We start from the raw sequence: 24,631 nt of genomic DNA, 5'->3' as shown, positions 1-24,631 counted from the left end.
AACAATATAGATTATTACTTTACCAAGGGCCATCTTACAAAAGTACTTTAAACCAAGCTGATTTTGGGCTTATTGATTATGCCAAATTTAATTACCAGTAAAAATTAATACCATGTTTTAGAAACTATATATATTTTAAATCTAGCTCTACATTTCTGAGAATTAGGTTATTTTCTACAAATCTGCGTTTTAATTCATCTTTTTTACTCATTTGTCAATATCACAGATAAAAAGAGCACCAGACACAAGGTTTTCACACTCACATAGTCATACTGCGAAAGCTGTATCATTATGCATTCATCTTCAAGAAACACGGCTACTGGAACACAGCTCAACAGTTTCACGTACTTCCCTCTAGCCTCTCTAATACATCTTAAACTAAAAAAAGGTGATATCTATATAATGCGTAAAAATAACCTCCAGGATAACCTCTCGACTCTGTTTGAAATCTCTCAGCCACTGACACTTTATTTTGTCTCATTTCTCTCTTTCTCCTTTTGGTCAAGCAGGTTTTCTCAATCCCTTGATGCTGCATCCCAGCTCATTCTCGGATTTCTGTCCCACGTTGCCATGGAGGTTTACACCCCTAGGAGTCATGTCCCCCTTAGAGAGGGGGAAAGCATTGAGTTTGCTTGCTGTGTTGGCTGAGAGAGAGATAGGCCAATCTGAGCAACAAAAGAGGTTCTCTGGGGATGACTCTTAGGCTAATTTTAAGTTCTCTGTCCATTTTTAGACAATTTTATTTGCAAATCATACAATCCAATTTAAGTAAATAGATATGCCTTCACCACCATAATCTATAGGAAGACATTTCCTTTTGTTTCGCATAGAATCCATACCCCTCCCCCATGCCTCCCCCACCACCAGCTTGCTGACATTTAGTTTTGTCATAATGCCTTTGTTACATTCAGTGGGAGCATATTACAGTGTTACTGTTGACTATAGACCCTAACTTGCATTGATTACACCTTTTCCTGTATACCATCTGTGCTGGTTTGAAAGGATGTATGTCCCCTAGAAAAGCCATGTTTTAATCTAAATCCCATTTCATTATGGCAGAATAATCCCTATTCAATACTATATGTTTGAAACTGTAATCAGATCATCTCCCTGAAGATGTGATTTTATCAAGAGTTGTTGTGCTGGTTTGAAAGGATATATGCCCCCTAAAAACGCCATGTTTTAATCAAGATCCCATGTCATAAAGGTAGAATAATCCCTATTCAATACTGTATGTTTGAAACTATAATCAGATCATCTCCCTGGATGATGTGATTTAGTCAAGAGTGGTTGTTAAACTGGATTAGGTGATAACATGTCTCCACCCATATGGGTGGGTCTTGATTGGTTTACTGGAGTCCTATAAAAGAGGAACCATTTTGGAGAATGGGAGATTCAGAGCGAGCAGAGAATGCTGCAGCACCATGAAGCAGAGAGTCCATGAGCCAGTGACCTTTGGAGATGAAGAAGGAAAACGCCTCCCAGGGAGCTTCATGAAACCGGAAGCCAGGAGAGAAAGCTAGCAGATGATGCCGTGTTCGCCATGTGCCCTTCCAGCCCAGAGAGTAGCCCTGACTGTGTTCGCCTGTGCCTTTTCACTTGAGAGAGAAACCCTGAACTTCATCAGCCTTCTTGAACCAAGGTATCTTACCCTGGATGGATGCCTTAGATTGGACATTTCTATAGACTTGTTTTAATTGGGACATTTTCTTGGCCTTCAAACTCTAAACAACCAACTTATTGAATTCCCCTTTTTAAAAGCCATTCTGTTTCTGGTATATTACATTCCAGCAGCTAGCAAACTAGAACAGTTGTTAAACTGGATTAGGTGATGACATGTCTCCACCCATTTGGGCAATCTTGATAAGTTTCTGGAGTCCTATAAAAGAGGAAACATTTTGGAGAATGAAAGAGATTCAGAGAGAGCAGGACAGAATGACATAGCCATGAGAAGCAGAATCCACCAGCCAGTGACCTTTGGAGATGAAGACGGAAAATATCTCCTGGGGAGCTTCATAAAACAGGAAGCCAGGAGAAGAAGCTAGCTGATGACACTGAACTCACCATGTACCCTTCCAGATGAGAGAGGAACCCTGACTGTTTTCACCATGTGCCTTTCCAGATGAGAGAGAAACTCTATGTTCGCCATGTGCCTTCTACTTGAGAGAGAAACCCTGAACTTCATCGGCCTTCTTGAACCAAGGTATCTTTCCCTGGATGCCTTAGATTGGACATTTCTATAGACTTGTTTTAATTGGGACGTTTTCTCAGCCTTGGAACTGTAAACTAGCATCTGATTATATCCCCCCTTTTAAAAGCCATTCTGTTTTTGGTATATTGCATTCTGGCAGCTAGCAAACTAGAATACCATCCTTTCAACCCCTTATGATGTTGACATTCATTTTTTCTCCCTCATGCAAAAATTTTTTTATATTTGTACATTTAATCACTATCATTGACCACTCTAGGCATTCCTAAGTAATACCATCTAGGTCTTCATCCTCTATCTTTCCTTCTGGTTTCAAATGTGCCCCCAGCCCTTCACCCTCAACCATACTCATATTCAGCTTCATTCAGTGTACTTATATTGTTGTGCTACAATCAGCTAGTATTGTGCTATCCATTTCTGAATTTTTGCAATCAGTCCTGCTGCACAATCTGTATTCCTTCAGCACTGAATGCCTAATCTTGAACCTCTTTGTATCTCCTGCTAACCTGGTGCTCTTAATTTTAACTCTCAAAGTTCACTCATTAATATTAGTTCATATTAGTGAACCCATACAGTATCTGTCCTTTTGTTTCTGGCTATTTTCACCAGCATAACGTCCTCAAGGTTCATCTATGTTGTTAACATGTTTCATGACTTTATTCTGTCTTACAGCTACACAATATCCCATTGTATGTATATACCACAGTTTGTTTAGCCACTTGTCTGCTGGTGGACATTTGGACTGTTCCCATCTCTTGGCAATTGTAGATAATGCTGCTGTAAACATCAGTGTGCAAATGTCCATTTGTGTCCCTGCCCTCATTTCTTCTGAAATAAATCTAGTAATGGGGTTGCTGGATCCCATTGCTTTTGAATGCCAAACTGCCTTCCATAGTGGTTGTACCATTTTACATTCTCACCAACAGTGGATAAGTGTGCCTCTTTCTTCACATCCTCTCCAGCACTTGTCATTTTCTGTTCCTTTGGTAATGGCCATTCTGGTAGGCATGAAATGATACCTCATCGTGGTTTTTATTTGCATTTCCCTAATAGCCAGCAAAGCTGAGCATTTTTTCATGTGACTTTTAGTCATTTAGACACTTCTGAAAAGTGTCTGTTCACGTCTTTTCCCTATTTTTTCATTAGGTTGTTCATCTTTTTGTTGTTGAGCTGAAGAATCTCTTTATATATTCTGAATACTAAAACCTTTTTATCCAGGCTGACTTTTTACTTTCCTGACAAAGCTCTTTGATGTATGAAAGTGTTCAATTTTGAGAAGATCCCATTTATCTATTTCCTTTTTCAATGCTGGTTCTTTAGGTATAAGGTCTAAAAAACCACCTCTTATTACAGGATTTAAAAGATATTTCCCTACATTTTCTTCTAACAGTTTTATTAAACTGTTCTTAACTCTAATGTTTAGGTCTTTGATCCATTTTGAGTTAATTTTTATATAAGGTAGTGAGATATGGATCCTCTTTCATTTTCTTTTTTTTTTGCATGGGCAGCACCGGGAATTAAATCCAGGTCTCCAGCATAGTAGGCAAGAATTCTGCCACTGAGCCATCATTCTTTCATTCTTTTGCATATGGATATCCAGTTCTCCAAACATCTTTTATTGAAGAGGCTGTTGGTCACAGGTGGGTTAGCTTGACTGGTTTATCAAAGATCAATTGTCCATAGATGAGAGGGTCTATTTCTGAACACCCAATTCAATTTCACAGGTCAGTAAATCTGTCTTTATGCCAGTACCATGCTGTTTTACCACTGTGGCTTCATAATATGCTTTAAAGGCAGGTAATATGAGACCTTCCACTTCATTTTTCTTTCTCATAATATTTTTTAGCTGTTTGGGGGCACTCTGTCCTTCCAAATAAATCTGATTATTGGTTTTCCTATTTATGCAAAGTAAGTTGTTGGGATTTTAATTGGCATTGCATTCAATATATAAATCAGTTTGGGTAGAATTGATATATTAACTATATTTAGTCTTCCAATCCATGAACATCATATGCCCTTTCATGTATTTAGGTCTTCCATGATTTCTTTTAGCAATTTCTTATAGTGTTCTATGTATAGGTCTTTTGTATCCTTAGTTAAATTTATTCCTAAATATTTAATTCTTTTGGTTACTATTATAAATGGAATTTTTTTCTTGATTTCCTCCTCAGTTTGCTCATCACTAGTGTATAGAAACACTATTGATTTTGGGGCAGTGATCTTTACCCTGCCACTTTGTTGTATTCATTTATGAGCTTTAGTAACTTTGCTGTAGATTTTTCAGGATTGTTGACATATAATATGATGTTACCTGCAAACAGTGAGAATTTTACTTCTTCCTTTCCAATTTTGACTTTTATTTCTTTTTCTTGTCTAATAGCTCTGGCTAGAACTTCCAGCACAGTGTTGAATAACAATAGTGACAGTGGGCATCCTTGCCTTGTTTCCTGATCTCAGAAGGAAAGCTTTCAGTCTTTCCCCACCGAGGATGATGTTAGCTGTGGGTTTTTCATATATTCCATTTATTATGTTGAAGAAGTTCTGTTCTATTTCTAGCCTTTGAAGTGTTTTCATCAAGAAAGGACGTTGAATTTTGTCAAATGCCTTTTCTGCATCAATTGAGATGATATGTGGTTTTTCTGCTTTGACTTATTGATAATGGTATATTACATTAACTGATTTTCTTGTGTAGAACCAGTCTAGCATACCTGGAATAAATCTTACTTGGTTATGGTATATAATTCTTTAATGTGCTGCTGGATTCAATTTGCAAGTATTTTGTTGAGGATGTTTGCATCTATATTCATTAAAGAGACTGGTCTATAAATTTCTTTTCTTATACTATCTTTGTCTGGCTTTGGTATTAGGGTGATGCTGGCTTCATAGAATGAGTTAAGTTATTAGCTGGTGTTTTAATGAGTTTAGCAGAAGTAAGCCTCTGGAGAAGACCCTGGATAGGTGAGAGAGGAAGGGTAGGAGCAATGTACTGAGAAGTGGGTAGGGATGTTTTATTGTGATGTGTGGGAGGAGTGGAGAAGGAAGACAGAAACTGCAATCCTATAGGCAGGAGGCCATAGTGCCTCCTTAATTTCATCTAAGATTATTCCCACCCAATTAATTTTCCTTTGGCCCACTAATTTTTTTCTCCAAAAGGAAGAAAGGTGAGAAGGGCAACTGGAGCAACTTTTTAAAATACTTTGGTGCTGATTTTAAAAAATTTATTTTAAAACTTTCTATTTTGAAATAATTTCAAACTGATAAGATAGCTTCAAAAATAATACAGAGAACCCCAACATACCCCCAGTCATCCAGATACCCAGAAGACCCACCAATCTTAACATTTTCTGACCTTTGCTGTTCCCTTCTTCTTTTTCCCATCCATCCACCTATCCAGTCACCCACCAATCTTTCTTATGAACATATCAGAGTCAGTTACATACATTAGACACTGTTCTGGTTTGCTAGCTGCCAGAATGCAACACACCAGAGACGGATTGGCTTTTAATAAAAGGGGATTTATTTTGTTGGTTCTTCAGAGGAAAGGCAGCTAACTTTCCACTGAGGTTCTTTCTTATGTGGAAGGCACAGGGTGGTCTCTGCTGGCCTTCTCTCCAGGCCCCTGGGTTCCAACAACTTTCCCCGGGGTGACTTCTTTCTCCATCTCCAAGGGCCCGGGCTGAGCTGCAAGTGCTGAGATGAGGAATGCCAAGCTGCTAGGTTGTGCTACGTTGCCATCTCTCATTTAAGCACCAGCCAATTAAGTCAAACAGTCACTCATTGCAGCAGACACGCCTCCTAGCCGACTGCAGATGTAATTGGCAACAGATGAGGTTCACGTACCGTTGGCTTATGTCCGCAGCAACAAGATTAGGTATGCTCACCTGGCCAAGTTGACAACTGAATCTAACTAACACATGTCCACCCCTTGTCAACTTGGCAACTTCAAGCATCACCTTAAACAGATGCAAAAAATTCTGTTCTTGCTGTGGACCTGTGAATCTCAAAACAAGTTGTCTAGTGCCAAGATGCAAAGGAGGATATTCACAGGATATAGATTGTCATTTCCATAGGGAGAAATTGGAAGGAAGATCTGCAGGCAAACACCATTGGATTTCCAAGTCTGAAAGTCATTTATCCTTCAGCTGTAGAAAGCTGCAGTCCCACCCCTTCCAAGGGCCTATGCAGTGGCCGGCCTCTTTCCAAATCAACCTTGGGGAACATCGAGGAGACCACCTCTGGGCTCCACTCTCTCCAGGCATCAGGGCCACCCCTGGGCTCTCTGCCATTTCTGGGGCACACGCTCAACCCCTCCACATGGTGGCAGCCAGGCTCTCCCAGTCCCCCAAGGAGTGTGCTACGCCTTTTCCAAGGCCCGAGGCTGCACAACTATTCCACTGCAATGAGAGGGGAGACTCATCCTCGCCCTTCAGCGTAAACTCACCCTCTCCACACATACAGGTGGGTCCACTCTCCTGGCCGAGGTTTCTTGGCTTCAGACCCGAACTTCCACGGTTTTCACTCTGCAAACTCCAATCTCTCCCTTTTGTGTCCTCCTTTGTCAAGATTGGCGGTGGTTTCATTTACACCAACAGTCTCTTCAAGCCCTCCAGGACTTCTCCATCAATCTCTTCACAGTTCCTCCAAAGTCTTCCCCTTAGCCATCCAAAACACCGTTCAAACATATCTGGCATTTGCAAACCGCAGCAGCACCCCACTCTCCGGTACCAAATCTGTTCTAGTTTGCTAGCTGCCGGAATGCAATACACCAGAGACGGATTGGCTTTTAATAAAGGGATTTATTTTGTTGGTTCTTCAGAGGAAAGGCAGCTAACTTTCCACTGAGGTTCTTTCTTACGTGGAAGGCACAGGATGGTCTCTGCTGGTCTTCTCTCCAGGCCCCTGGGTTCCAACAACTTTCCCCGGGGTGATTTCTTTCTCCATCTCCAAGGGCCCGGGCTGAGCTGCAAGTGCTGAGATGAGGAATGCCAAGCTGCTAGGCTGTGCTACGTTGCCATCTCTCATTTAAGCACCAGCCAATTAAGTCAAACGTCACTCATTGCAGCAGACACGCCTCCTAGCCGACTGCAGATGCAATTGGCAACAGATGAGGTTCACGTACCGTTGGCTTATGTCCGCAGCAACAAGATTAGGTATGCTCACCTGGCCAAGTTGACAACTGAATCTAACTAACACAGACACCTTGAACACATATTTATTCATGTACATTTCCTATAAACAGGCTATTCACTTATGTAATCAACTTAAGTACAGTTATTAAGTCAAGAAATATAACACTGATATCGATATTGATAAATAAACTCTAGTAGGCCCAACATGAAGGAATCCATGCTAAGTCCCATATCAGCAAAACGAAAAAATATAAGCTAGATACTATTTCCTATAAATGGCCTGACTTACTCAGAAAACCAATTTTACTAAAGCCCATCAGTTATCGGCTGCTAACTTCCTCATTCCTAAGCAATTTGATCCCACCTTGTAAGACCCTCCCTAAGCAAACTGGAAACTTAATATCAACCATTCAGAACATTTCTTCACTTGCTTTACACTCAGCCTATATGAGCTTCTTCTTTCCACCCCATCGATAGAATGTCCTACTACTTTCTGAATGGGATGTTGATTCATGAATTGCTCAGTAAAACTAAGATCCTAAGTTGCATGAATAGCTTTTATCATTACAAAGCTTACATTCTATATTCCAGTTTCTTATGTCTGTTTGAGCTTTTTCTCTTCCATTCTTACATGCTGTCCAGTACCATGTATTGCATTTGTCATTATCTCCCTGGTTTCTCTTTCTTTCTAAATTGTAGAAACATATATACAACATAAATCTTCCTATCCCAACCCCTCTGTATTAGTTTGCAAGCTGCCAGAATGCAATATATCAGAACTGGAACGCATTTAAAAAAAAATTTTTATTAATAAAACCAATCAACATACAATATGAACATTCTTTTTTTATCACACAGTTGTATATTCATCATCATGATCATTTCTTAGAACATTTGCATCAATTCAGAAAAAGAAATAAAAAAAAAACAGAAAAAAAAATTCATACATGCCATTACCCCTTACCCCTCCTATTCATTGATCACTAGCATTTCAATCTACTAAATTTATTTTGACATTTGTTCCCCCATTATATATTTATTTTTAATCCATATATCTTACTCATCTGTCCATAAGGTAGATAAAAGAAGCATTAGACACAAGGTTTTCACAATCACACAGTCACAATGCAAAAGCTATATCATTATACAATCATCTTCAAAAAACATGGCTACTGGAACACAGCTCTGCATTTTCAGGCAGTTCCCTCCAGCCTCTTTGTTACGCCGTAATGAAAAAGGTGATATCTATTTAATGTGTAAGAATAACCTCCTGGTTAACCTCTCGACTCTGGAATCTCTCAACCATTGACACTTGACTTTGTTTCATTTCTCTCTGTATGCCCCCTCCCCTGACAACCTGTACTCTAATGTCTGTCTGTATGAACTTGCATATTATCTGATATTTTCTTTGTGGTTAGCTTGGGGCTTAAATTTAACATCCTGAATTTATAACAACCTTATCTGCTTTGACACCAGTTTATTTCAACAGCATACATAAATTATATTCCTATATCCCTCTGTCCTCCCACCTATATGGAGTCTTGTCACAAATTACATATTTAAATATTATGAGTCCCAAACCATTGATTTATCATTATATTTATTCATTTGCTTCTTAGATCCTATAGGAGGCAAAAAGTAGACTTATAAACCATAAATATAATAGTTCCACTATTTATATTTACCCATGTCATTATTGTTACCAGAAATTTTTATTTCTTCATGTGGCATCACTCAATTGTCTAGTGTCCTTTCCTTTCAACCGGCAGAACTCCAGTCTAGTGGTGATGAAGTCCCTCAGTTTCTGTTTACGTAGGAATGTTTCAACCCCTCCCCTAGTTAAAAGACAATTTCAGTTTTGCCAGATACAGAATTCTATTAATTCTATTTTTTAAAAATATTTTTATTGTAAACAAAAAAACCAAACATACAAACATTCTTCACATACAAACATTCTTGACATGGTTACAATCAGTGGCTCACAGCATCATCACGCAGTTGTGTATTCATCACCAGGATCATTTTTTTTTTAACATTTGCATCTCTCCAGCAAAAGAAATAAAAAAGAAAAAAACTCATACATGCCATACACCTTACCCCTCCCTCTCATTGACCACTAGTATTTCAATCTACTCAATTTATTTTAACCTTTGTTCCTCCTATTATTTATTTCTTTTTTTCTTAAACTTGTTTTATTGTATGGTATAAAATATATACAAAGCAAAGAAATAAAAAAGCAATAGTTTTCAAAGCACTCTTCAACAAGTAGTTACAGGACAGATTACAGAGTTTGTCATGGGCTACTATACGATCCTCTCATATTTTTCCTTCTAGTTGCTCCAGAATATATGAGGCTAGACAGCTCAAATTTTTTTTTTATCATCACAACTGACTTTTTTCCTTCTTTTTTGTGAAAAATAACATATATACAAAATGTGCTATACATTTCAAAGCACAGCACCTCAATTAGTTGTAGAACATATTTCAGAGTTTGACATGAGGTACAATTTCACAATTTTAGGTTTTATTTCTAGCTGTTCTAAAATGCTGGATACTAAAAGAGATGATCAATTTAATGATTCGGAATTCATATTCATTTGTTAAATCCTATCTTCTTTGTATAACTCCACCATCACCTTTGATTTTTCCATCATCTATTTTTTTATGAGAGAAGTTGTGGGTTTACAGAATAATTATGCCCCAAATACAGGATTCCTCCCTATATATATATACAACTCAATTATTAACATCTCACATCAGTGTGGTACATACACAATTCTTGGTTACAGTTTTTTGCTTTCAGCACTTTAAATATGTCATCTCACTGCCTTCTTGCTTCCATGATTTCTGATGAGAAATGGGCACTTACTCTTACTGAGACTCCCTCAAATGTGTGTTTTAGTTTATTTGTATAGAGCAAATACCATGAAATGCATTGCCTCAAAAAATGGGAGTTTATTAGCTTACAGTTGAGGCCTTGAAAATGTCCAAATCAAGGCATCATCAAGGCAATGCTTTCTTCCCTAAGACCAGCTGCCAGAGATCCCTTGCTCCTCTGACACATAACAAGGCACATGGCGGTATCTGCTGGTCTCCATTGTCTTCTGGGTTTTGCTACTTTCAGCTTCTTGCTTCTGTGGCTCTCTCTCTTTCTCTGTATTCGTTCCATTTATAAAGGACCCCAGTAAGAGGATTAAGACCCATCATAAATGAGGTAGGTCACACCTTAACTGAAGTAGCCTCAACAAGGCTACTTACAGGGGGTTTATAGCCACAGGAATGGATTTAAGAACATGTTTTTTTCAAACCACTATCCTCCACCCTCTGGACTCCAAAAACACATGTTCTTTCTACATGCAAAATGCATTCATTCCATAACAATATCCCCAAAAGCCTTAAGTCATTTCAGTAACAATACTAAGTACAAACAGGGTACGGTCTGCCCTGTAGCACAATTCACCCCTTGTCTGTGGGCCTAGGAAACCTAGAGAACAGGCTAACTGCTTTCAATCTGCAAAGAAGAAACAGGCATAGGATAAACATTCCCATTCCCATAGGGAGAAATTAGAAGGAAAACAGGGGTGCAAAGTCCCAAACAATTCCTGAAACCCTGCAGGGCCTACTCCATGAGATTTTAAGGTCTGAGAGTCATCTGTGGAAGGATATTTTGTCCTTTGGCTTTGATCAAGCAGCAGCCCACTCTTTTCAAGTGCTCGCACAGTTCCACCCCTTTCTAAGCTCTGGTAAAGGCTGCACACTCTTCAAGCATCAGGGTGATGGTCAGACTCACTGCTATATCAGAGGCACAGGGTTAACCCTCTTGGAACAGTGAGGCAAAGACAAGACTCTCCACAATCCCCAGGGACTATAATCCACCCTCACTGAAGACTGGGGCATCAGCACTCTTGCTGAACAACTGGGTGGTAGGTCTGCTCTCTTCAAGCTCCAGTCAGACTCACCCTTTGTTCAGACCTCAGTGTCCATCCTGCCTTTGAAGTGATTTTTGTCTTCAATCTGTCCCTTTTAGTCCAGGCTGGTAATGGTTCTAGTTCCAGAAAACTTGCTAGTTTTACATGTAGTACCCAACGATCCAAACCTTCAGACAAACGAACTTTCCACAAATCTTTTCTGGATAATGGCATTTCCAGCCTTGATTTGGAGTGACATGGGTGACTGGTTCCATGACACCCACATGGAGCACTGTTCTCTGGTGACTTGCTTTCAGGGAAGCACAGCATTTTCAGAACTATCAGTCTCTGGTTTCTTTGTGCCCAGGAGTTCAGCTCTCAGGTTATTCCTTTCTTCTTGCATTTTACTATAAGCTGCAAGGAGAAACCAGGCTGCAGTTTCCATACTTCGCTTGGAAATCTCCTCAGCTAAATATCCAAGTTCATCACTTTTGAATTCTGCTTTTCATCCTATGTCAGAACTTAATTTTGCCAAGATTGCTGCCATTTTAACAGAAGAGTTGCCTTTCTTGCAGTTTCCAATAACACAATCATTATTTCTATCTAAGGCTTTATCAGAAGTACCTTTCTACCAACAGTGTCTTCACATCAATCTAAGCCTTTTCTATCAAACAGCTCACAATTCTTCCAGCCTGTCTGGAGTTAACCAACTCCAAAACTGTTTCCACATTTTTGGTATTTGCAATACCAGCACCCCACTCTTTTGGTACCAAAATCTGTGTTAGACAGGGTTCTGTAGAGAACCAGAATGAACGGGGGTATCTGTAAATATAAGATTTTATAAAAAGTGTCTCACATAACTGTGGGGATGCACGAGTCCAAATTCCTTAGGTAGGTTGCAAGCTGGGAACTCTGATGAAGGTTACAATGAATTCCCCAGGAGAAGGTGGCTGGCTGAGAGGCAGAGATGGGAATTCTCTCTTCTGATTGCTGAAATCATCACTTCTCCTTTTAATTTTTCAACTGATTGTCTCTCATTGTTGAAGGTAGTCTCCTCAGTTGGTTGTAGATAGAATCAGCCATATATACAATCAACTTATTGATGATTTAAGTCCACAAAGTATCCTCACTGTAATAATCAGGCTAGCACTTGCTTGACCAAGCAACTGGACACCATCACTTGGCCAAGTTGAAATATGTACCTAACTGTTAAAATGTAACAAGTTGCTTCTCTCTTGCAGCTTTCAGGAGTCACTCTCTTTATCTTTGGCATTCAACAGTTTGATTACAGGATGGCATGGTATGGGGTTTATTTGGGTCAATCCTGTTTAGAGTTTGTTGAGCGTCTTGGATATGTTTATTCATGTCTTTTGATAAATTCATTAAGGTTTCAGCCATTATTTCTTTGAAGAGTGTCTATGCCCCTTCCTCTCTTTCTTCTCCTTCTGGGATTCTTACAATGTACATATTGGTTCACTTGACCATGTCACAACGGTTCCTCAGGTTCTGTTCACTTTTCTCCATTCTTTCTTCTTTCTGCTTCTTGGACTGGATGAATTCAACTGTTTTATCTTCAAGTTCACCAATTCTTTCTTCTTCCAGCTACAATCTGCTGTTGAACCCCTCAACACAACTTAAAATTTCTGTTACTGTTGTCTTCAGCTCTTTTTGGTTCCTTTTCCTAATTTCCTTCTCTCTATTGACAATGTCTTTGTATTGATCCATCAATTTATTGATTTCCTTTAGTTCTTTTCCTTTAATTCTTTGAACATATTTAGGACCACTGTTTTAAAGTCTTTCTCTGCAATGTTCTGGGTTTGATCCTCCTCCTTGGTGGTTTCTAATGCTTTAATATTCTCCTTTGCCTGGGCTTTCATTTCTTGTTTCTTTGTATGTTTTGTAACCATTTGTTCAAATCTGGGCATTCTGATATGTCAATTGTGTTATTGCTGGAATTTAAACTATGAATAATCTGTTCTTCAACCTTGATTCCAATTAGTGTTGGGACAGAGCTATCCTTGAATCCTTGAATGCCAGGAAGTAACAACCACCAAATAAAAAAAAAGAAAAAAAAAAGGAAAAAGAAAAGGCAAGAAGAAGAAGAAGGAACCACCTCTCCCAGTCTTTGCAGATAGACCCATGTGGGTGATCTCTTTCAGGGCTTCTCCATATAATGAATTTAGAGAATAGCTCCAGACCAAAGTGTAGTTGTCCACTTAATCCTTTCTAGGTCTTGTCTTGGGCATATATGTTTGGCCCTAGGAATCGCTCCATTTTGCACGGGTACAAATGTCTTTTTCCCTCGGAACCACAGTCCTCACAGTCCCGGGCACTGCATTGTATAGCCTACAGCCAGCAATCCCTCACCCCAGGCAGCACCGTTTGACTATTTTCCCACCACAATCAGTGAGCTGTTTTGTACATGCAGCAAATTCTGGGACAGAGAGTCCTTGAGGGCAACACCAGACAGACTGGGCCAGACATACATGCTCTCCCAGTAAGGGGATAAGTGTTACTCTGCTCCCTCTGGAACCAGGTCCCACACTGGATGGCTGACCAGCTTTGTGCTGAGCCACTGGGAGGATGGGTAGGGGTCATCTAATGCATTATGAGATCCTACCACTTTTTAGTGGCCTTTTCCTTGATAGGAATTCACCCTATTATTACAGTCCTTTAATTGCTTTCTGGAGCTTTGAGAAAGATGTTTCTTCTAGTTCTTGCTAGAAATCCAGAGGCTTCTTACTCTGTCATCTTGATTGGGGCAGGTCCTTTTGCTTTGATTTTGATAGCTGACTAAAACAGAAATCCTTTTCCTCTGCGGTTTTATTATGGAAAAGGTTGGAGCCTTTTTAAAAGCTATTTAGGTACAAGAATCACAAAGAAGGGAAAATAGTTGGACATCTTCCTAAACAGCATGCTTCATGAGAGACTCAACCACTATTCTGCCTCTGGATTCTTCAGCAAAGAAACTGATTCTCAAACAGAACAGGGAAAAATTAGCTTCAGGATGAATGTCCAGCATTTCCTACCCAAACCAGTGGGAACTCCTCCTAATCCTTCAGAATCTATCTTAAGTACCATATTCCACAGGAAGCCCCAGAGCAGGGACTGGGATGGGACTGTCTTCTGTGCTCTTGCTGCCCTTGAGCCTCCCTCAGTCATCCCTGTGGTTACATTCTAAACACTGGTGTGCCTGACTGTCTTCTCCTCCAAACCCAAAGGGGCCTTAATTTGACTTGCATCTCAGTGCCTGATATGGTGCCTTGCACGTATCAGGTGCTCAATGATTGCTTGATAAATGAATGAGAATTGAAAACTGTGTGATGAAGATTTTCATGTCATCTTTATGATAGAGAAATATGGGTTGGATTCATAGCTAGTTGAATAACTCTATTCAGAGTTTTAAATAGAAGGTAAATGCCAACCCAAGGAAGGTCTCTAATTAGTATTTCACATATAACAATATTTTGGTCAATGATTAGATAAGTTGCATATAAAAATGTGTGGCAAACATAAAACGGGGAAGGGTAACTATATTCAAAATCATTTTGAATAAATAAAAATAGAGCGATCATGTCAGAAGAGATAATAATTCCATGGTATTCTGTGATGTTCAGAACATGTAACAATTATGTTCAATTCTAAGTGCCATATTCTGTCAGAAACACTGACCAAACTGAGTAAGTTTGGAGGTGGGCAACAAAAATATTGACAGGTATTAAAACTAGGTAACAATGACTAAATCATATAAGGACTAACTAAAATACTAATAAGCAATGCAGTAATGTTGAGTCTTGAGTAAAAATTAAGACTAGCCTGGTGACATAATCATGATCTAAATGGCTGGCTATCATGTGAAAGAAGAAATGACTTGTTCTGAGGTACACCACAATGTAGAATTACAACTAACAGATAGAAATGCTTCAATATAAGGAAGAGTTTCTTAAAATAGCCCTATGAGTAATGGGTTGTCTATGAAGTAGTAAGGTTTCTTTTTACCACAAGTTATAGGAAGAATTTGACAGGATTCCTGCATTGGGGGCGGGGTGGGGGATGGAACCAGCTGGTGCCTAATTTCTCTCCTGATACAACCTCTTAGACGCTAAGGTCCTAGAAGGCAGAGACTGTATCTTACTCAACACTGTGTTCTCAGCCCTAGCTTGGCAGAAGTTCATGTAAAAAAAGATGGAGGATTTTTAGTATAGAAATTACACATATGAAAATAAACATTAAGATCTCGGGTGGTGCAATGGTGACTCAGTGGCAGAATTCTCTCCTGCCATACCAGAGACCCGGGCTCAATTCCCAGAGCCTGCCCATGCCAAAAAAACAAACAAACAAAAAAACCTCATTTACTGCAATTTCATGTCCTTTCTCAAGTTAAAGTCAATACTATTACACCAAAGTTTTCTTTGTTCATTGACCACTAGTATTTCAAGCCACCGATTTTTTTTTTTTTTACCCTATATCCCTGGCTATTATTTATTTATTTTTCCTTATTTTTTACTCATCTGTCCATACCCTGGGATAAAAGGAGCACCAGACACAATCACACAGTCACATTGTTAAAGCCATGTAGTTATACAGTTATCTTCAAGAATCAGGGTTACTGGAATATAGCTCAACAGTTTCAGGTACTTCCCTCCAGCCTCTCCAATACACTGTAAACCAAAAAGGGATATCTACATAATGCATAAGAATAACCTCTAGGATAACCTGTCGACTGTTTGAAATCTCTCAGCCACTGAAACTATTTTGTCTCATTTCTCTCTTTCCCTTTTGGTCCAGAAAGCTTTCTCAATCCCTTGATGCCAGGTCTCAGCTCATCCCGGGACTTCTGTCCCATACTGCCAGGGAGATTTATACCTTTGTTGTGCTGATTTCTTGATTTAAAGGTAAATTTATCTCAAGATTTGTATTTCCTGTCTAAATTTTATACTTATATACTGCTCAAATATTTCATATTAATATGTAAGTGTTACAATTAAAATTATAAAACTTTATTGATGATTTATATTTGCTTATAATTTTATTCTTGTCTCCCTTTTTTTCTTTTTGACAGAATTTTTAAAAGTTACACATGCTTTGCTAGGCATTTCCTATTTTTAGCTTATTCTAACCCTTTTATCTAATACTATAAAAAATGTAACTGTATTCTATTTTTTCATAGACTAAATCTCCTTATTCAGTGGCCCTGCTTCAGCAAATCTGTTGGTTTCTAAGATACTGATACAGCATTTTAGGTTACCCAGGTAATGTCACCACCTAGTGGTGAACGCATATAACTGCTGGTTTCACGTTTACAGTTTTTTTAAACCTCTGGTCTACCAGTTTTAGGTCAAATTAATCACAATTTAAAACATATTTAAAAATTGCTAATAGCAAGAGTAATTGTTTAATGCAGGTGAGAGAAATGAAATTTGGCAATCTTTCACCAAGGAATCTTTAGTGAACTTCACAGATTGAAACACAAGTTTCCTCAGTTCTTTCTACTTTAAACCTACTAAACTAGAAATTTCTAGTTCATAATTATAGATCACCAGGAATGGAAATAATCAGATAGTTTTTGACAGATCAAATGCAGATGCAGAAATTACAGAGCTTTCTCACTCTAGGTGACCTGAGTGTAGCTGCTAAGGCCCTGAACATATGTAAATACTTCAGAAACCTTGCTTCTTTCACTTAGCAGGGAACGGTGAATGGATTCCTGATCCATTCTATGGTTACATCTGGTTCTGAAATGTATTTCTTTATAGTCTTTTGCAGAATTTGAACTTTTTAAAAAAAGTATCCAATTATAATGAATTACTTTCTCTGTCAAGGAGAAAAGTCTTCAAGGGGAGTTTAGGTCTTAGTGATAAGCTATCTCCACCCCAGTTTAAGTCTTCATAGGAAATCCCCAGACCTTGCCCTCAACAATAAAAATTATGGTATTTAAGCCTGAAGTGAGAGTTTTAGGCCAATCAAGACATTGAACACATCACTAAGACATTATCCAAGCAAGCAACAGAAATACTATCGGCACCAGTGTCATAAAATGTCATAAAGAAGTATCGTAAATCTCAATGCTTACTTCAAAAACTCATGTATGGTCCTCTTTCCTCAAAAGCCAACATATGCCAGTTTGGATAAGCAGAGCCTCTATGAATGTCAGTTTCTTTGAACCGCATATAAAATTGCATACTCAAGGTCTACGATTTGCTGGGTATTTCCAATTTTCATACTCACTAATCTGTCAAAAATGGTTCAATATCAAGGGGCACTGATATTGATTAAGTCTTCCCTGTGAATAAAGGAGAATATGGACTTGCTTTAGATACAGTTTCTTATGTGGGCACTAATGGCCTTCTTTGCTGTATTTTAGCAAAAAAAATGCCCTGTCTTTCCAGTCTAAAGGACAGCTGACAAAATAATTAACAAAACAAAAACTCTTTTCCAGTAGCATACGTTTCAGTGATACACAGAAAATAAAACTTGTCCAACTTTTCTTCATCATAATAAGCTAATATTTGAGTCATATTCTGTCAGTGGTTTCATATGACTGTCAAGTGAAATAACTGAATAACTGTGACATGTGAATATATTAACCGTTCTTCTATACTGTACGCCACTGAGATTATGTGACATTCAATAGGATCATATGATGAAATAATTTTGCTTTTTCTCTGAGATATTTGTCATTAATTCTTAAGCTGATTTTTACAAATTTGTTGGAAATAGTGTGTCCTTGCCTGTTTTTGCCATGAACAGGACAGAGAAGGGTTCCTCTCCATTTTGGTTTCTTTTCTGTCTTTAACACCAAAATCAATTAATTTCATACTAGAAGGTCTATGTTGTGTTTATTCAAGAAAAACTCACATTACTCTGAAATAATGCATACCACTATTTGATCAATTTTATAATTGAAAAGGCACCATGAAGAATAGATAACTGGTCCAAAAAATTCCTATTTCTAGATATTATATTTTTTACTTGCACTTTTCTTTTTTTGTGGAGCTATTATGAGATTATCACAACAGCAGATTCACTTATCTTAGTACATGCAGCTTCATGTTCTATATTCTCAATTAGATCTTTACTATTTATATTAAGATGGCATTTTGAGTTGCTAAATTATCATTTTATTTTCATCATAAGTTTTTTATACTTTAGTGACTACTTCTGAGCAATGGATTTATAATACTAACACCAAAGTATATATTTAACAAATATAACAATAATATGCAAATGCCATGTAAATATGTCAGCAGAGTTAATCAGTTACATTCTGGTAATTGCCCAAGGTAGTCCTTTCAGTTCAACGATTATTAACAACATAATAGAATTTCTGGAAAAATTCTAACTGTATGTGAACAAAATAATTTCATGGCTTTTCACTATATGAGATCAATATACTGCTGAGAACCACCTAACAGACAACCAAAGACCATCATGGGCCCAAGGATCATATTTCAAAATATCAAATTAGACAGTGTAGAGAAAGAAAAATTACCTCTACTTTACTGTTCTGTTCCTTAGCACATGTTCTAAGAATAAATTTCAATATAATGTTTCTATAGAGTTTTTCTGAATTGGGTAGAAGGTTGAACTGTATTATTTCTAAGATCTTTCCAACTCTCAAAATTCTAAATTATAATGTTAATAATTTATAACAGCATAATTATGCTGTTTATAGAGCAGTCAACAATCAGATCCCAAAAATTCCCTTCACAACTGCAGCCAGAGCTAATGTAAAATTCTTAAGCTTGAATAAATTTGCTTATTCACTCAATAACTATTTATTATGGTGCCCATATGCCTATGTGCCAGGCATTATTCTAGGTAATGGGGATATAGCAGTGAAAAAAATATAGTCAAAGTCTCTGCTCTTATGGAGCTTATATTATAGAGAGGAATAAACAAAAAGGATTTTAAAATATCAGATAGTGTAAATGCTAGGAAGAAAAAGGACGAAGGAATAGAGTTCAGGGGGAGGGGCAGAGAGGAAATGTGATCAAGAAAGGCCTCGCTAATGAGAGAATATCTGAGGAGACATCTGGGTGAAGTGAGGGAGCATGCGTACATATATGGAATCAGTATAGAGGAAGAGTGTTCAGGCAGATGGAACAGTAAAAAAAAAAAAAAAAAGTACCTGAAGCAGGAGAGAGTTTGATCTATTCCAGGAAGAGTGAGGAGGACATTATGCCTGAAGCAGAGTGAGCAAGGAGGAGAATGATAGGAGATAAGATCAGAGAGCAGGGGTTGCATAATGGAGAACAGGGATTATGGAAAATCTTGGTGGTTATTCTAAGTGACATGGGAATTCAATGGAGGATCTGAGCAGAGGAGTGACATGATCCAACTTACATTTTTAAAGGATAACTATTCTTTGTGGATACTAGACAGTAAGGCAATATGGGTTGAAGCAGGGAGAACAGTTAGAAGTAATCCAAGTGAGAAATGAGAATGGACTGGGCCAGACAGTGTGGTGGAGTAAATTTAGTAGTGTAATGGTTAATAGGCAAAATTAACTTATGTGATAGTCTTAATGACAGTGACACCTTCTGGCTCAGATAAAGTCTTACGAAGTTTTACACTGGCAGAAAATAGCCTATGTGAAAGCACAGAATGAATTTCCTACAGGAGAGAAAAAACAGTAATATCCTGAAACAGATGTGTTGGGAGAACCCAATCTGTGCGTGTCTGCTAATGTGAGTTTGGGCTGTGCCCTGGGGCCTGTTCTGGAATTCCTTCAAAGATAACCTAGGAATGAGGGCAGAGAATGCATGGTGTGTGCGCCGTGCTCTGCGGGCCTTTGTGCTCTCATTCATAAGTCAGGCCTGCCTACACTGATCAAAAGAGGTTGTGCATAAGAAAACAGGGAGTGTAAAAGTACCCTACACTGCCTAATTACATGGAACCTAAAATAAAGAAGGAGATCTTGTTATTCTGTACAGGTTATTTATAACACCCTGATATGTTCCAGAGTATTTGGGGCAGAAAATAAAAAAAAGTATTTTCAAACTCCCTTGAGGAGAGAAGAAATGGGGACCTATTAAATTTCCCTGCCTGGGGAATTCCTAATATTCTCTGAAGCATTAGGGACTCCCAGTTTAGTAAATTAAGTCCTCAATCTTGAGGCTTGTCTTATGAAATTTATTTCTGTAATGGTGAAGCTAAGCCTACTTAAAATTATGCCTAAGGGTCACCCACAGAGAACCTCTTTTGTGGCTCAGATGTGGCCTCTCTAAACCAAACTCTGCAAATAAACTCACTACTCTCCCTACTACATGGGACAAGACTCCCAGGGGTATATGTCTCCCTGACAATGTGGGACATGACTCCCAGGGATGAGCCTGGCTCTGGCATCATGGCACTGACAATGCCTTCTTGACCAAAAGGGGGAAGACAAATAGAACAAAATAAATGTACAGTGCCTACAAGATTTCAAATAGAGTCGAGAGGTCATTCTGGAGGCTACTCTTCTGCAAGCTTCAGCCAGATACTGCAAATTGTCACAGTATGCCAAACCAACAGTATTCCTGAAAATCCAAGAATACCCTGGGGTCTATCTAAGCTTCTATGAATGTTTTACCTATTAAGTTTATTTTTTTTTAGAAATTTAAGGCCTCCAGATGTTTCCTGTGCTGGTTTGAATCTGTTGTGTGCCCCAGAAAAGTCACGTCCTTTAATACTCATTCAATATTGCTGTGGTATCTTCTTTGTTTCTGTGGAGATGTAACCCACCCAACTGTGGGTGGTAACTTCTGATTAGATGGTGTGCCGGTTTGAAAGGATTTATGTACCCTAGAAAAGCCATGCTTTAATTGTGATCCAGTCTTGTGGGAACAAGATTTTCTTTAATCCCTAGTCAACACTGTAGGTTGGAAACTTTTGATTAGATTATATCCATGTGACACACCCAATTGTGGGAATTAACTTGATTAGATGGAGATGTGACTCCACCCATTCCAGGTAGGTCTTGATTAGTTTACTGGAATCCTTTAAAAGAGGAAGCATTTTGGAGAGAGAGAATGACAACAGAGCCACGAGACGAGAGATTCATGAAGCATAAAGTATATGCCGCCAGAAACCTTTGGGGATGAAGAAGGAATATATCTCCAGGGGAGTGTCATGAAACAAGAAGCCTGGAGAGAAAGCTAGCAGACATCACCGTGTTTGCCACGTGCCTTTCCAGTGGAGAAAGAAACCCTGAACTTCATCAGCCTTTTGCGAGTGAAGGTAACCTCTTGTTGGTGCCTTTATTTGGACATTTTTATAGACTTGCTTTAATTGGGACATTTTCATGGCCTTAGACCTGTAAGCTAGCAACTTATTAAATTTCCCCTTTTAAAAAGTCACTCTAATTCTGGTATATTGTATTCCAGCAGCCAGCCAACTAGAACAGATAGCTTCCATGGAAATGTGTCTCCATTCATTCAAGGTGGGGTTGCTTACTGGAGCCCTTTAAGAGGGAACCATTTTGGAAAAAGCTTCAGAGCCCATGCAGCCAGAGACCTTTGGAGATAAAGAAGGAAAATGCCTTAGGGGAGTTTCATGAAACAAGAAGCCTGGAGAGAATGTCGCCATATTCACCATGTGCCTTTCCAGTTGAGAGAGAAGCCTGGAACATCGTCGGTCTTCTTGAACCAAGGTATCGTTTCCTGGATGCCTCAGATTGGACATTTCTATAGCCTTGCTTTAATGTGGACATTTTCACAGCCTTAGAACTGTAAACTTGCAAATTATTAAATTCCTCTTTTTAAAAGCCATTCTGTTTCTGGTATATAGCATTCCGGCAGCTTTCAAACTAGGATAGAATTTGGTACTGGAGAAGTGGGGTGCTGCTGCAGTTTGCAAATACCAAACATGTTGGAATGGCTTTTTAAATGGATAAGGGGAAGATTCTGGAAGAGTTCTAAGAAGCTTGACAGAGAAGGCCTAGAATGCTTTGAAGAAACTGTTGGCAGAGATGTAGACTCTAAAGAAATCTCTGATGAGGCTGTAGATTGAAATGAGGTGTGAGTTATCGCAAACTGGAAGGAAGGTGATCCTTGTTTTAAAATGTCAGATAATCTGGCAAAATTCACTAGTGGTTTTGGCTGGAGGGTAGATTTTAAAAACCATGAACTTGGATATTTAGCAGAAAAGATTACCAAATTAAATGTGGAACGTGCAGCCTAGTTTCTTCTTGTAGCTTATAAGTGAAATGCAACAGGAAAAGAGATAAGTTGAGAACTGAACTCTTGAACACAAAGAAACCAGAAATTGTTTATCTGGAAAATTCTGGGCTTCCAGAAGGGGAGACCCCAGAGAATAGTGCCCCACATGATGATTTAACCAAACATAGAACCTCCTTTTGTCTGATGGGCATGATCCTTGCTTACCACATAGAAAGCCGACAAGAATGTTGTGGGATCTACATGAAGAACCACTGCCAGTTTGGACTAAAAGACTCAGAAAATGGACAAAGTGAAGGTAAAATGTCTTCAGAGGCAGAACCATGGAAGTTAAGGTCTAAAGTCAAGAGTGGATCCACCCAAGTACTTGGAGAGGGTGAGTTTGCCTGGAAGGCAGAGGGTGGGTCTTACACCTTGTTGCAGTGAAGAGCTATGCTGCCTCAGGCCTTGGAGGGAGTGGAGCACATTCCTTGGGGCCTGGGGAGAGTCTGGCTACCACATGGAGAGGTTGAGCATGTGCCTGGAGATGGCAGAGCCCGAGTGCAGCCCTGATGTTTGGAAAGGATTGAGTCAAGAACAAGGTGTTCTCCCCAATGTCCCCCAAGGTTGCATTTGGAGAGGGGTGGGTCACTGTGTAGGCCCTTGGAAAGGGTGGGTCTGCTATTTTCTAAAGCCTCGAATATAAATGACTCTCAGACTTTGAAATCTAATGGAGTTTGCCCTGCAGGTTTTCAAAAGTGCATGGGTCCTATGACCCCCGTATTCCTTCCATTTTCTCCCTATGGAAATGGGAATAGTTATTCCTTTGCATGTTGGCAGCAAATAACTTAGTTCTGAGTTTTACAAGTCCAGAGCCAGGGGAGAATTTTGCCTTAGAACAGACTTTGATGAGATTTTGTACTGTTTCTGACTTTGTATTGTATTTGTATTGTTACTGAAATGGCTTAAGGCTTTCTGATATTGTGATGGAATGAATGTTTTTTTTTAGATGCTCATAGCAGTTTCATTTGTAATAACCAAAATTTATAAGTAACACAAATGCCCATCAACAAGAGAATGGATAAACAAATATGGTATAGCCATTCAATGGAATACTATGTAGCAATAAAAGTAAACTATTCACATAAGCAACTACTTATGAATTTCAAAATAATCAAGCTGAGTGAAAGAAGTCAATCAGAGAAGAGTATATATTATATGATTGTATTCATATAAAATTCTAGAAAATCCAAATTTATCAATAGTGAGACTGGGGATGAGAGGGTATTGAAGGACAGATTCCAAAGGAAACTTTTGGGTCTCACGTAGGGTCACTATGTTGAAGGTGGCAGTGGTCATATATCAAACTCATCAAATTGTACACTTTAAATATGTGCAGTTTATTGTTCTTCAATTATACTTCATTGAAGCTATAAACTAACAAATAGAAGAAGCTTCTGAGTTTTACCAAAACTGAGTGTGTGATTTTCTATTTTTGTTTTCTTTTTGGTTAGTGGATAACTTACAGGAAGACAAGGGGAATTATCAAATATATATTATACCACAAAATGAAAATTGGAAGTCTCAGATTTTAGATAAACTAAGGACCCAAGATGGCATTGGATTTAAAATGATGAGAAATTCATTACTAACATTAAAAATAATTTTAGCAAGAAAGTCTGGCTATTGGTTAAATTAAAGCAAAGAACAAATGTGGACAAGTTCTTCAACAATTCTGACAGTGAGAGAAATGACAGATCAGTAGCTGGTGGGAGAGGTTTGTTAAGAGTCTATGAGAAAGATGTAATGAAGAGCTGGTAGAGAGGAAAAAATGAAAACCTGAATGTATCAGTTTCTTAAGAAAGAGAAGGGACTGGGCTCAAGAGCATTGGTGGAGGAATAAGTCTTTAATATAAAGGTTTAGGTGAGAAGGAGAGTGTGGATGTAGGGAAATTTAAATGATTTGTATTGAAATATTTCTCATATGATGGTTTCTTTTTCGCTCTATGAATAAAGGAGGTAAAATCACCTGCTGTGTGTTCCCTGGCTGTTGGTTAGGTGGCAGGGTGGTCTGAAGTTTGAATAAATGAAAGAGTTTTAAATATCACTGTGGAAAATTAGAGAAAAAATGGCCATGCAGGGTTGGATATCAGATGAGCCCAGATGAGGTTGGATGTCATCAATTTATATTGGAAACAACTTCTCCAGTAGTGTTATTTTTTTAAGCAGTGCTCAGTTAGCTTGAGT

At 38.6% G+C, this 24,631-nt stretch overlaps 1 protein-coding gene across 5 annotated transcripts in view; it reads right to left on the bottom strand.

Moving 5' to 3' along the window:
* Nucleotides 1-24,631, bottom strand: part of PPP2R3A (protein phosphatase 2 regulatory subunit B''alpha) — a 255,930-nt gene that overhangs the window by 63,696 nt on the left and 167,603 nt on the right. The window lies entirely within an intron of this gene.

Source organism: Tamandua tetradactyla, chromosome 15 (assembly GCF_023851605.1).
Source record: "Tamandua tetradactyla isolate mTamTet1 chromosome 15, mTamTet1.pri, whole genome shotgun sequence".
Classification (NCBI taxonomy): domain Eukaryota; kingdom Metazoa; phylum Chordata; class Mammalia; order Pilosa; family Myrmecophagidae; genus Tamandua; species Tamandua tetradactyla.
This window is presented reverse-complemented; position numbering and strand designations above follow the sequence as displayed.